A 10,764-nucleotide genomic window follows, 5' to 3' on the forward strand; every position below is an offset into this window, starting at 1 on the left:
GCCCTTATATCTTGGCAGACATCCTTTCCTCCAAGATCAAAGAGAAAATAAAATCCATAAAAAACAGACTCCCTTAATATCCCACCCTTAGGATCCAGCGTTTAGCTCCATCTGCTCTTATCTTTCCTATGAGGAAAACTCATCCCTCTACCAAACCTCTGGATATCATCCTTTTCTGTGGCAGTGGAAACAAACTATTGATTCAAATTTTATCTCTCCCTTGTATCCTTCTCATCGGTATTTAAATGTGTTCTAGGCTCTAACATCTTAGTAACAAGAATCCTTTACCCTTCGGCTAACAATCTCTCTACTCTCCTCTCTTCCTTTAGAAGACAAACCTTTAATGCTTTTAATACTTGCTGTATTAGTCTGTTCTCATACTGCTACAAAAGATATATCTGAGACTGGGTAATTTATAAAGGAAAGATGTTTAATTGACTCACATTTCCACATGGCTGGGAAGGCCTTACAATTACGGCAGAAGACGAAGGAAGAGCAAAGGGCAGCGGTCAAGAGAGAGAGCTTGTGCAGAAAAATTCCCCTTTATAAAACCATCTGATCTCATGAGACTTATTCACGGTCACAAGAACAGCACAGGAAAGACCCGACCCCATGATTCAATTACCTTCCACTGGGTCCCTCCCACGACACGTGGGGATTGTGGAAACTACAATTCAAGATGAGATTTGGGTAGGGACACAGCCAAACCATATTACTTGCTACCTCTATTTCATCGTTTCTCAATCAATGTACTTTCCTTTGTCTCATGCCTTATTTAACTAAATTCTTTTTCATTAGTCCATAATGTTACTTACTCCTATAGTCCCAGCTACTCTAGAGGCTGAGGCAGGAGAATGGCGGGAACCCGGGAGTCGGAGCTGGCAGTGAGCCGAGATCGCGCCACTGCACTCCAGCCTGGAGGACAGAGTGAGACTCTGTCTCACAAAAAAAAAAAAAAAAAAAAAGTGTGTAGTACTATCTCATTATGCTTTCATTTGCATTTTCTTAATCACTAATAATATTGAGCATCTTTTCATATGCATATTCTCTACCCATATATTTTTTTCAGTGGTCTGCTAAAGCTTTTGTTCATTTCTTATTGGGTTTTTTTCTATTATTGAGTATTGAGGTTTCTTTATACTTTCAGGATACAAATCTTACATTAGATATATCCTTTGTAAATATTTTATTGTGTGCCACGGAGAACTGTCTTTTAATTCTCTTAACAATGACTTTTAAAGAGCAGAAGCTCTTTTTCATTTGTTTGTTATTTTTTGTTGTTGCGATTGTTTAATTTTGATGAAGTCCAATTTATCACATTTATTCTTGCATGGATCAGGTTTTTTTCTGTGGCACCTAATACATCTTTACTTAACGCTAATCCATGCAGATAGTCTCATATGTTTTCTTCCATGAGTTTTACAGTTTAAGACTTCACACTAACGTCTATAATCCAACTTGAGTTAAATTTTAAATGTGGATCAAATAACTGTTGTGTAATGACTACCCAGATGTTCCAGCATCATTTGTGGAAAATAAGATATTGCTATTCTCCCTACAAGTTTTCTTTGCCCCTTGGCCAAAATCAGTTGTCCATATATTATAGGTCTATTTGGTTTTTTTTACTCTCTATTTTATCCTATTGATTTGTGTATCTTAATGCTAATACCTGTCTTAAAATTATACTTATTCCCAGTTTTGTTCTTTTAGAAAAGTGTTACAGCTATAATAATTCTTTTGCATTTACACAGGAATTTTAAATTCAGCTTGCCAATTTCTACAGTGTAGTTTGCTGGGATTACATGGAAGCTATAGATGAATTTGGGGACAACTGACATCTTAAGAATACTGTCTTCCAACCCATTAAAAATGTATCTTTCTGCATTTATTTATTTAGGTAATCATCAATTTTTCCTTAGTGTTTTCTATTTTTAACTGTGTGAAACTTTCACAAATTTTGTCAGATTTATCTGGATTTTTTTTTTTTTTTTTTTTTTTGCTATTATAAGTACCATTTTTAAAATTTCAATTTCATATTGTTCTTTGTTCTTGTATCACATGATTTTAATGTTATATATTAAATTTGAATTTTGAAACCTCACTAAAATCATACATTAGCTCTTACACCTTTCTGTATGTTTCAGTTATTTATACAGTTTATGATATTGTCTACAGATAAAACCAGCTGATTTCTTCTTATCCAATTTGGATGCCTTTTATTTATTCCTGCTTTATTACTATGAAAGAAAATGTCACTATCAAGTTAACTAGAAATATTGAAAGCAGACAATCTTGCCTTTTACCTGACCTTAGGTAATCCGGGGCAATGATTGGGCTCAATGTATTTGCTTATTTTTCTGTCCGTGGTTGCCTGATGTTTTTTGTCTTTAAAACCATCATTTCAAATGTTCTGTCTGTTTCCTGATGGTTTGTTTTTTTCTTATGGCAGAGTTAGGCTGGTCCTTTTTGTTCATATACGTCTGAAATAGTCCACATTGTCCTTTAAAGTGTTTAATGTTGATGTCAGGATTTCTTCTATTCTGACTAAACATTATCTGGCTGAGGAAAGTTATCTACTTGCATAGCTTTGATGATAATTTGAATAGAAATGACTCCCACACTTATGTCTCTAACTCAAATCTCTCATTTGAATTCTAAAGGCATTTTTAGCCACCAAACCTACAGTTCCACATAAAAATTTCACAGACAGATCAACCTTGGCATGTCAAACAATGAACCCAAGCTCAACCCACCACTTACTTGGTCCGTTGGATTTTGTGTCTCAACAAATGGCAGCATCATCTGGAAGAAACCTGGAAGTCAGCCGCGACTCTGCATCCACCCCTGGACCCAGACTCAATCATGAAGTCCTGTTGAGTCCACCACCATAAATACATTTTAAAACCTTTGCATGGTTTCTTTCCACTACCCCTCATCTCACTTCCTTTCAAAAATCCCCTGCTTGGGGTTAAACTGTATCCCCAAGAAAGATATATTGCAGTCCTAATCCGTAATACCTACGAATATGACCTTATTTAGAAATAGGATATTTGCAGATGCAATCAGTTAAAATGAGGTCATTAGAGTGGGCTGTATTCCGTTATGACTGGGGTCCTTGTTGGAAGAGGAGAAGAGTACAGAGGCAGACACACACGGAGAAGAGAAGGTGAGGACATACAGGAAGAGCACCATGATGATGTAGTGATATGGCCAACAAGCAAGGGGCTCCATGGATTGCCAGCAACACCGGAAGCTAAGAAAAGGACATTGAACAGATTTTCCCCTAAAGCATTGAGAGAGAGCATGTCCTGCTGAAACCTCCATCCCAAACTGGGAGAGAATAGATTTCTGTTATTTTGAGCCACTCCGTTCACGTACTCTGTTGTAGCAGCCTAGGAAACCAATCCACTCCCATTTCCATCACCTGATTTCAACAAGAGCCACTTAAGCTCCTGTGTGCCACCAGGTATTGTGCTTAGCCCCTTTACATGCTACTCCAGGCAGGAGTCAGAGTGGTCTTGTAAAAAAGCAAATTGGAAGGTGTCATTGCCCTTCTTCAAACTTTTAGTGGCTCCTTATTATTTTAAGGATGCTGTCCAGGATCTAAAACATGGTCTAAATGGACCTCAGTAATCTGCTCTCCATCCTTTTCTTCATATGCGCTCACTCACTGGAGTGTTTTCTCACTTCATCAAAGTATTCTAGTCTCCCTTGCCCCTTAGTTGTCCCGCACCCTGTTCGTTCCCTCTCCTTGGAATACTTTTTCCCCCAAACCCTCCTGCTTCATTTGGTTAACGTCTGTATATTCTTCCGATGACACTGCCTCAGAGAAACCTCTCCAGAATATCTGATAACAAAATTGCATGTCTATTTCTGGGCAGCTCTCTCACCCCGTTGACCTATATAGTGTCATATGTGCACCATACAGTGTGCTTATTTGCTTGATTTGTATAATGAATAGGACGTAGTACAAAATATTCTTTGGATGCAGTATTCATGAATGCTCTCAGTTTCCAGATCTCAGTATCTACTATTTTCTTTCCTCTTTTTTTTTTTTTTTTTGAGGAGTTTCGCTCTTGTCACCCTGGCTGGAGTGCAATGGTGCGATCTCGGCTCACTGCAACCTCTGCCTCTCAGGTTCAAGCAATTCTCCTGCCTCAGCCTCCCGAGTAGCTAGGATTACAGGCACCCACAACCAAGCCTGGATAATTTTGGTATTTTTAGTAAAGACAGGGTTTCACCATGTTGGCCCAGTTGGTCTCGAACTCCTGACTTCCAGTGATCTGCCCACTTCGGCCTCCCATAATGCTGGGATTACAGGCATGGGTCATGGTACCTGGCCTCAGTATCGACTATTTTCATACAGCTTCTAATTCTTCATTCTCTCCCCTCTCCATTACAGATCTACATTTCCAAACAATTCCATGGGTAACCTTAATCATCCAAACCCTAAAACCTCAGAGTATTGGATTACGGTGGTCAGGAATTAGGGTAAGAGGAGAATGGAGGAAAAGGAGAGAGAACAGAGAACCCATGAAAGCCAGAAGAGGGTAGGGAATAACACAATTTTGCCAGCTGATTTTGAAAATACCTGGAGTCTCACATATATGCAATTATTGCTCAATTATTTTGCACATGAACCAAATCAGTAAATGGACTGGCTTCTGCTCTTCATCCATTCCTCACGGTGCACTCCTCTCCTTCCCCAGACTTTTGCTATTGTTCTATACTAAGGCCATGTTGTTTTTTTAAAAAAGTGATCTAATTCATATAATAATATTCTGATGATGGAGCAGGAAATGATGTGATTTATCCTGTATCTTTATCAGAGCATCTGAGTTCTGTGTTCTGTAAGAGACGGGACTGGCAAAAACTTTTAACATTCACTGCCTTTGGAATTGACATTTTAGAAACCATTTCCTCTCCCTGATACCTTTTCCCTTTGTTCCTACAAAATATACCTAAATGTGTTAAGGCAGAAACTCTAAAATTATCACAGGAGAAAGAAAAAAAAAACAGTTTGTAAGAAAATAATCAAATGCTAGAGGAAATAAAGTAAATAATCATTACTTGAAGTGAAAACTAGAAAATTAATTAACCAATTTTGAAAATATACTATATACTATTTTAAAATAAAAGTCTTACATAAAATAGTGAATTCCAAATACCTTCTTTTGTTTGGGCTAAACATAAAATATTTATAGAAAATTGATCATCAAAGTCCTGTTTCTATAATTGCCTGACATTTATTTCAACATTTCTGATACAGCAAATGGAGTGACCAATGTCAACAGGCAACATTTAAAAAGCCATTTCTTTGAGATTTAGAATACTTTTGCCATCCCTGGGGACATGCTTTGAATCTGGCAGGAACATTAGCTGATCATGCTACTTCAATCTGACAGCTTCAGATTTTTAACAGGGGAAAAAGGCAGAACTAATGGATGTGAATAAGCTTAAAAGCACGGGAACTTATCAATCACTGTAAACAGCTGTATTTTGGGAAGCTAACAGAGGTACTTCTAAAAACATAAAAAGTCAATAGATATATTTCTGGCAACTAATAATTTCAATCTGGTCTTCTTCATTTGTCCCTCCTCCAACCCCCAACCTGCCTACCTTCTGTTTTGTTTTGTTTTTTTTTTAAAGTATAATATTCTTGTCAGCATTGATTAACATGAAAACATTCTCCTCACATGCACCATTCTGCTTTCCAGAAGGAAATAACACAGTATCTAATTTTATGAAAAGATAACTCAAAAGATGAATGAAACAAATCAAATTATTAACGTGATTATAATCGTTTTCATCCTGTTCTGATTTTTATAATAGAGGACGTGTACACACAATGCTATTTATAATTGGCACATTATGGGGTAATGACTATAACTATTTATCTTTTTGTTCAACCTCAGGCACATAACATCTTACGTATATATTTCAAAGAGCTTGAAAACACAATTATCTGTTTTGCTTTACAATTATTTCAAAATATTCCACTATTGTATTCCTCCACAGAGGCCTCTAACCCTTTATTTTCCAGAACAGATTCGCTTTTGAAGAGATTACTAGTGTGACAATGTTTCAAGCAGCACAATAAAACCCTGTTTCCTCCACTGGAAAAGTGAAAATTTAATTTTATTCTCTAGCCTTCTAAAGGATTAGGTGAGGATCAGGCCAAGTCATTAGACATTAGAATCCTATGAAGAAAATGTCCTCAATATGGAGTCCTTAAGGATACAAACTTGTTTCAAATACTGTGATGGTAATTTCTCACACTGAGAAGGTACTTTTCAATCAACATGACTTGACTGTTTGGGGTAGAACTTGAAAGGCATCAAGATTAATTTCTTTCTATGCACAAGGCACTACATCATTTGCTAAGGATAATAGGACACACAACACAGTCATGCTCTGATGAACTGACTATTCACCAGGAGAGACAAACAGTGTGAACACACCTATTGCATTACAGTGTGGTGGAGCCCGGATACTGTGGGTAGTACTCACAAGACGGTGTGATTAACTCTATTACTTAGTGTGTCCAGGAAATTTGTAGGTTGGAAGTAATATCTGAGCTGGGATTTTTAAATGGGTTATTTTCCTGGTAGAGAGAGTAACATTTGCATGTAAGATGGATGTCAAGTTTAATGTCAGGTTTAATAGCACGAGGTCTGAAGCCAGCTGCCTGAATTTGAATTCTGGCTCCAAAATTATTTAACTGTGTGACTCTGCAAAAGATACTTAACCCCAGTATTTCAGTTTCCTCATCTGAAAAATTAGGTTTAATAATTAAATTTACTCATTTCAAAGCCTTCTGTGTTCACATCAGGTTTGAATCAGGTCTGCTGGGCTTTTCTGTTAGATCATATTCCAGCAATTGTTTTGCAGACAGAGTATTTTATCTGTATTTTTAAATTTTTTTCCCCTCAAAGACAAGTCAGATAGCTTTCCCCAATAAGTAAAGTCATATAAACCCATTTTTTAAAACTTTCTGAATAAGCTAGACTTGTTTAATGTAAGCCTTACAGAATCTGTGGATAAACATCCTCAATTCTCAGGCAATCCCCACAATTCTTTATGCTTTTTCACAGTCCTTCTTTGAAACTGTATTTAAATATATAGTTGTGGCAGATAGACCCTAAGGTGACCCACATAATCTTGACTTCTTGGTGGTCACACCTTTGTATAACCCCTTTCTCTTGAATGTGGGCAGAAGCTGGGACTTCTAACCAATGGAACATGGGAAAGGCGATGAGACGTGACTCCGGTGATGAGGTTACATTATCCAAGACTTGGCCAACTGAGACCAGATCTCCTTACAGGCTTGAAGCAGTCATCAGCCATGTTGGAAAAGTGCTCATGGCAAGGAACTATGAGAGGCCTCTAAGGACTTCAGGCAGCATCTAGAATGAATGTGGACGTACTACTACAACCAGCAAAAAGACCAGTCATGCAACCACAAGGAATTAACTTCTACCAAAGCTGAATGGGTTTGGAAGCAGACTCTTCCCAGCCAATCCTTCTGATGAAAATATAGTCTGGCCAACATCTTCACTGGACTCTGATGGACTCTATGCCTGGAACCCAGCTGATAAGACATGGTAATACGTTTTATAAAATTACATTTTTATGAGGATTTGTTACACAGTGACAGAAAATAATACCACAGGTAATCAAAATCCTCTCGTTTGGTAATATTTCATCACTAAATTATTATTGGAAGTTACACATACTGCTTTGGGAGCTATCATAATCAGTAAAACAATGGAAATTCAAAAGTCCTGTGAAGTTTTTTAAATAGTTAGTGAATTTATGAGGGAAAATATTCAAGTATATTAATTTATCTCAAATAGTAATGACGTCTCCCCTTGCCATTGTTATGGATTTATGGATTTATGTATCTGATACATGTAACATTACATTTTCAATCAATACTATTGATGGACCCTTCCCTACTTTTATAATTTCTAACTATAGTTTTAGGGAGAATACTATTAATTGAAGTATTACTTTTATTTTTTCTATAAATTCTTCCAGAAATATGTATTTCTTATGTCCTTTCTAAGGTTAACAAAAAGAAAATAATATTTCTGAATTATAATTCACTTTCCTTCAAAAAAATAGTAACTCAGTGTCTAATAAGGTATACCAAAAAAGTTAAAAGGACTCATAAGTTTATTTAAAAATACCTACTCTGAAGCAAAACTGACTTTCTATTAAAAATAAAACAAGTTTTCTTATTATTGTTTTGTTTCCTTGTTTTTAGGTGATAGGATTGTATTTGCAACTATCTGGTCAGTAAGTGATAAAATGCCATTTCCATGCACCCACCTGGCCTGTGTAACTGGGAGAACCTCTCTTTTAATTAAATGTGCTTCAAGTTTTAACAACTGACTTGTGTTAGTGATATGATTAATCTGCCTGTGACTGTCAAACAACACAGATGATTTGCATATCTCACCTCAGCAAAGATAGATGCCTCATCTTGGGATGAAATACAGTTAATTCTTCTAGAAAAAAACAAATAGAAAGAAAAGAATGAAATGTTCTGTAGATATGAAATGAAGTCTTCTGCCTTAATGGAATTGTATCATTATAGATAGCTTACTTAGTACTGAGAATGTAATGTTACAAATGAGGCCATTTATTTTTACTCTGATGTATCTGAGACTCAAGTTAAATAAGTTACTTGGATTTCATTTAACCTGATAGGAATACATTCACATGCTGATAGCTCAAAATCAGCACGTTAGAGACCATGGTCAAATGTTGAGTTTTTAGAAGTGACTTCCTGTGATCAAGTTCCAGTTCTATCTCTTACTTTCTCATTGTGTAATCTTGGCCAACTGTCATAATCTGTCTTAGCTTTATAGAGTCTAAGGTGGTGTTTAAACGAAACAAAATATTCACAGTGCTTAACACAAAGCCCTCCACATATAAACCCTCCGAACATATTCATTATCATTAGTTTACATAGAACTCTCTCCTATGCAAATTAAAGCAGATTCACTACAATGTCTTTCTTCCTCATATTTGTTTCTCAAATAATTAACCAAGAAAATACATTTTACAAGTTTGGACCATCAGGTTTTTTTTTTTTTTTTTTTTTTTTTTGAGTTTTTGTTTGCTTGTTTATTCTGTTGTTGTTAAGCAGCTTAGAAAAAGCAAATATTCAATAAGTAGGTATATTCTTAGGAAATCTTTAGGTTGATCTATGATTCCATATAAGGTTTAAGTCAACAAATCCACTTTTAACTTAGTTATCCCCCATGAAAGGAAAATATGAAATATGGATACAAGGATAATAGGCTAAATGTCCAGGAATGAAATGGAGTACTGAACTCCAGATTCTCTGTCAATGCTAGAGGAATCGGAGAGCAGTTTCATGAACTTTAGCAGAAGAGACGTTCACATACCATACTTGGTTATCTTTGCATGAGATTTTGCAGTAATAGAGTAAATTTCTGAGATGGTTCTTTATAATTCCTTAAGATAATTTCTATTCATTCTCTTAGGAGTTTTTGTTTTCTGAAACTGGAACATTAATGGCCGATACTGGGTTTCTGAATAAAAAATACTTTTTATCAGAAATATGATTATATATGTAAAAAATAAATTGGTAGTTTTTTTGTGTGCATTAGCAATGGTGGAATCATAATATTGGACACACAAATATATCAGTACTTAAGAGTTATTCAACATATCTTAAGTTTAAAATTATTCTATGCGGTCAGAGTCTATCTACCAGCTGTATGCAATATCGATATGCATATGCACAGTTTGTACAGTTAGAATGTATATATTATACTCAGATATGTATATTATACTTAAATATACTATATATGTACTAGTAAACAAATATGTAAATCCATATAGTCCAAAGATACAGAAAGAACATAACATACATACAGAGTCTTACCTATGTTGGAAGTGTTACTGGAGCACAGATTAATTCACACACAAAAATAACACTACCTTTTAGATAAAGCATAAAGTTGCCATTAAATCAAAACATAATATTATTTGTCATATAAAATGGTTATAAGGAGAGGTCATTCTTTCTATAATAAATATGAGGTAAGCTAATAACAGAAATAATAGATGTGAGTTCAGTCTAATGTGACAACTTCTGGATTTTTAGTAAACTTTAAGTATTGACATTGTGTAGTCTTTTAGGGAACAAAATAATATCCTTAAAACTTTAAATCTTGTGATACTGCTTCTCAATTGCTTCTGTAAGTTTAAAATATTTGGGGAAGGGAACTATAACCATATCTGTTCTTTTTATTTCTGAAGTTAATTTTATTAGCAAATATCTCTCCACTCTTAAAATTAAATAAAAATATACAGAATTGATTTATACCAAAACTTTTGTATTTAGACTGAACACATTTAGAGTAAGAGAGTGTGAATCGCTTTATAATTCTGTATGACTACTCCAAAAAAAAAGACACCCAAAATACAAGAATAGGCTGGGCACTGTGGCTTGTGCCTATAATCTCAGCACTTTGGGAGGCAGAGGAGGGTGGATCACTTGAGGTCAGGAGTTCAAGACCAGCCTGGTCAACATGGTGAAAACCTGTCTCTACTAAAAATATAAAAAATTAGCCTGGTGTGGTGTCACATGCCTGTAATCTGAGCTACTGGGGAGGTTGAGGCAGGAGAATCGCTCGAACCCAGCAGGTGGAGGGTTTCAGTAAGCCAAGACCATGCCACTGTACTTCGGCCTGGGCAACAAAGCTAGATCCTCTCTCTCTCTCT

Source organism: Papio anubis, chromosome 15, assembly GCF_008728515.1.
Source record: "Papio anubis isolate 15944 chromosome 15, Panubis1.0, whole genome shotgun sequence".
Taxonomy (NCBI): Eukaryota; Metazoa; Chordata; class Mammalia; order Primates; family Cercopithecidae; genus Papio; species Papio anubis.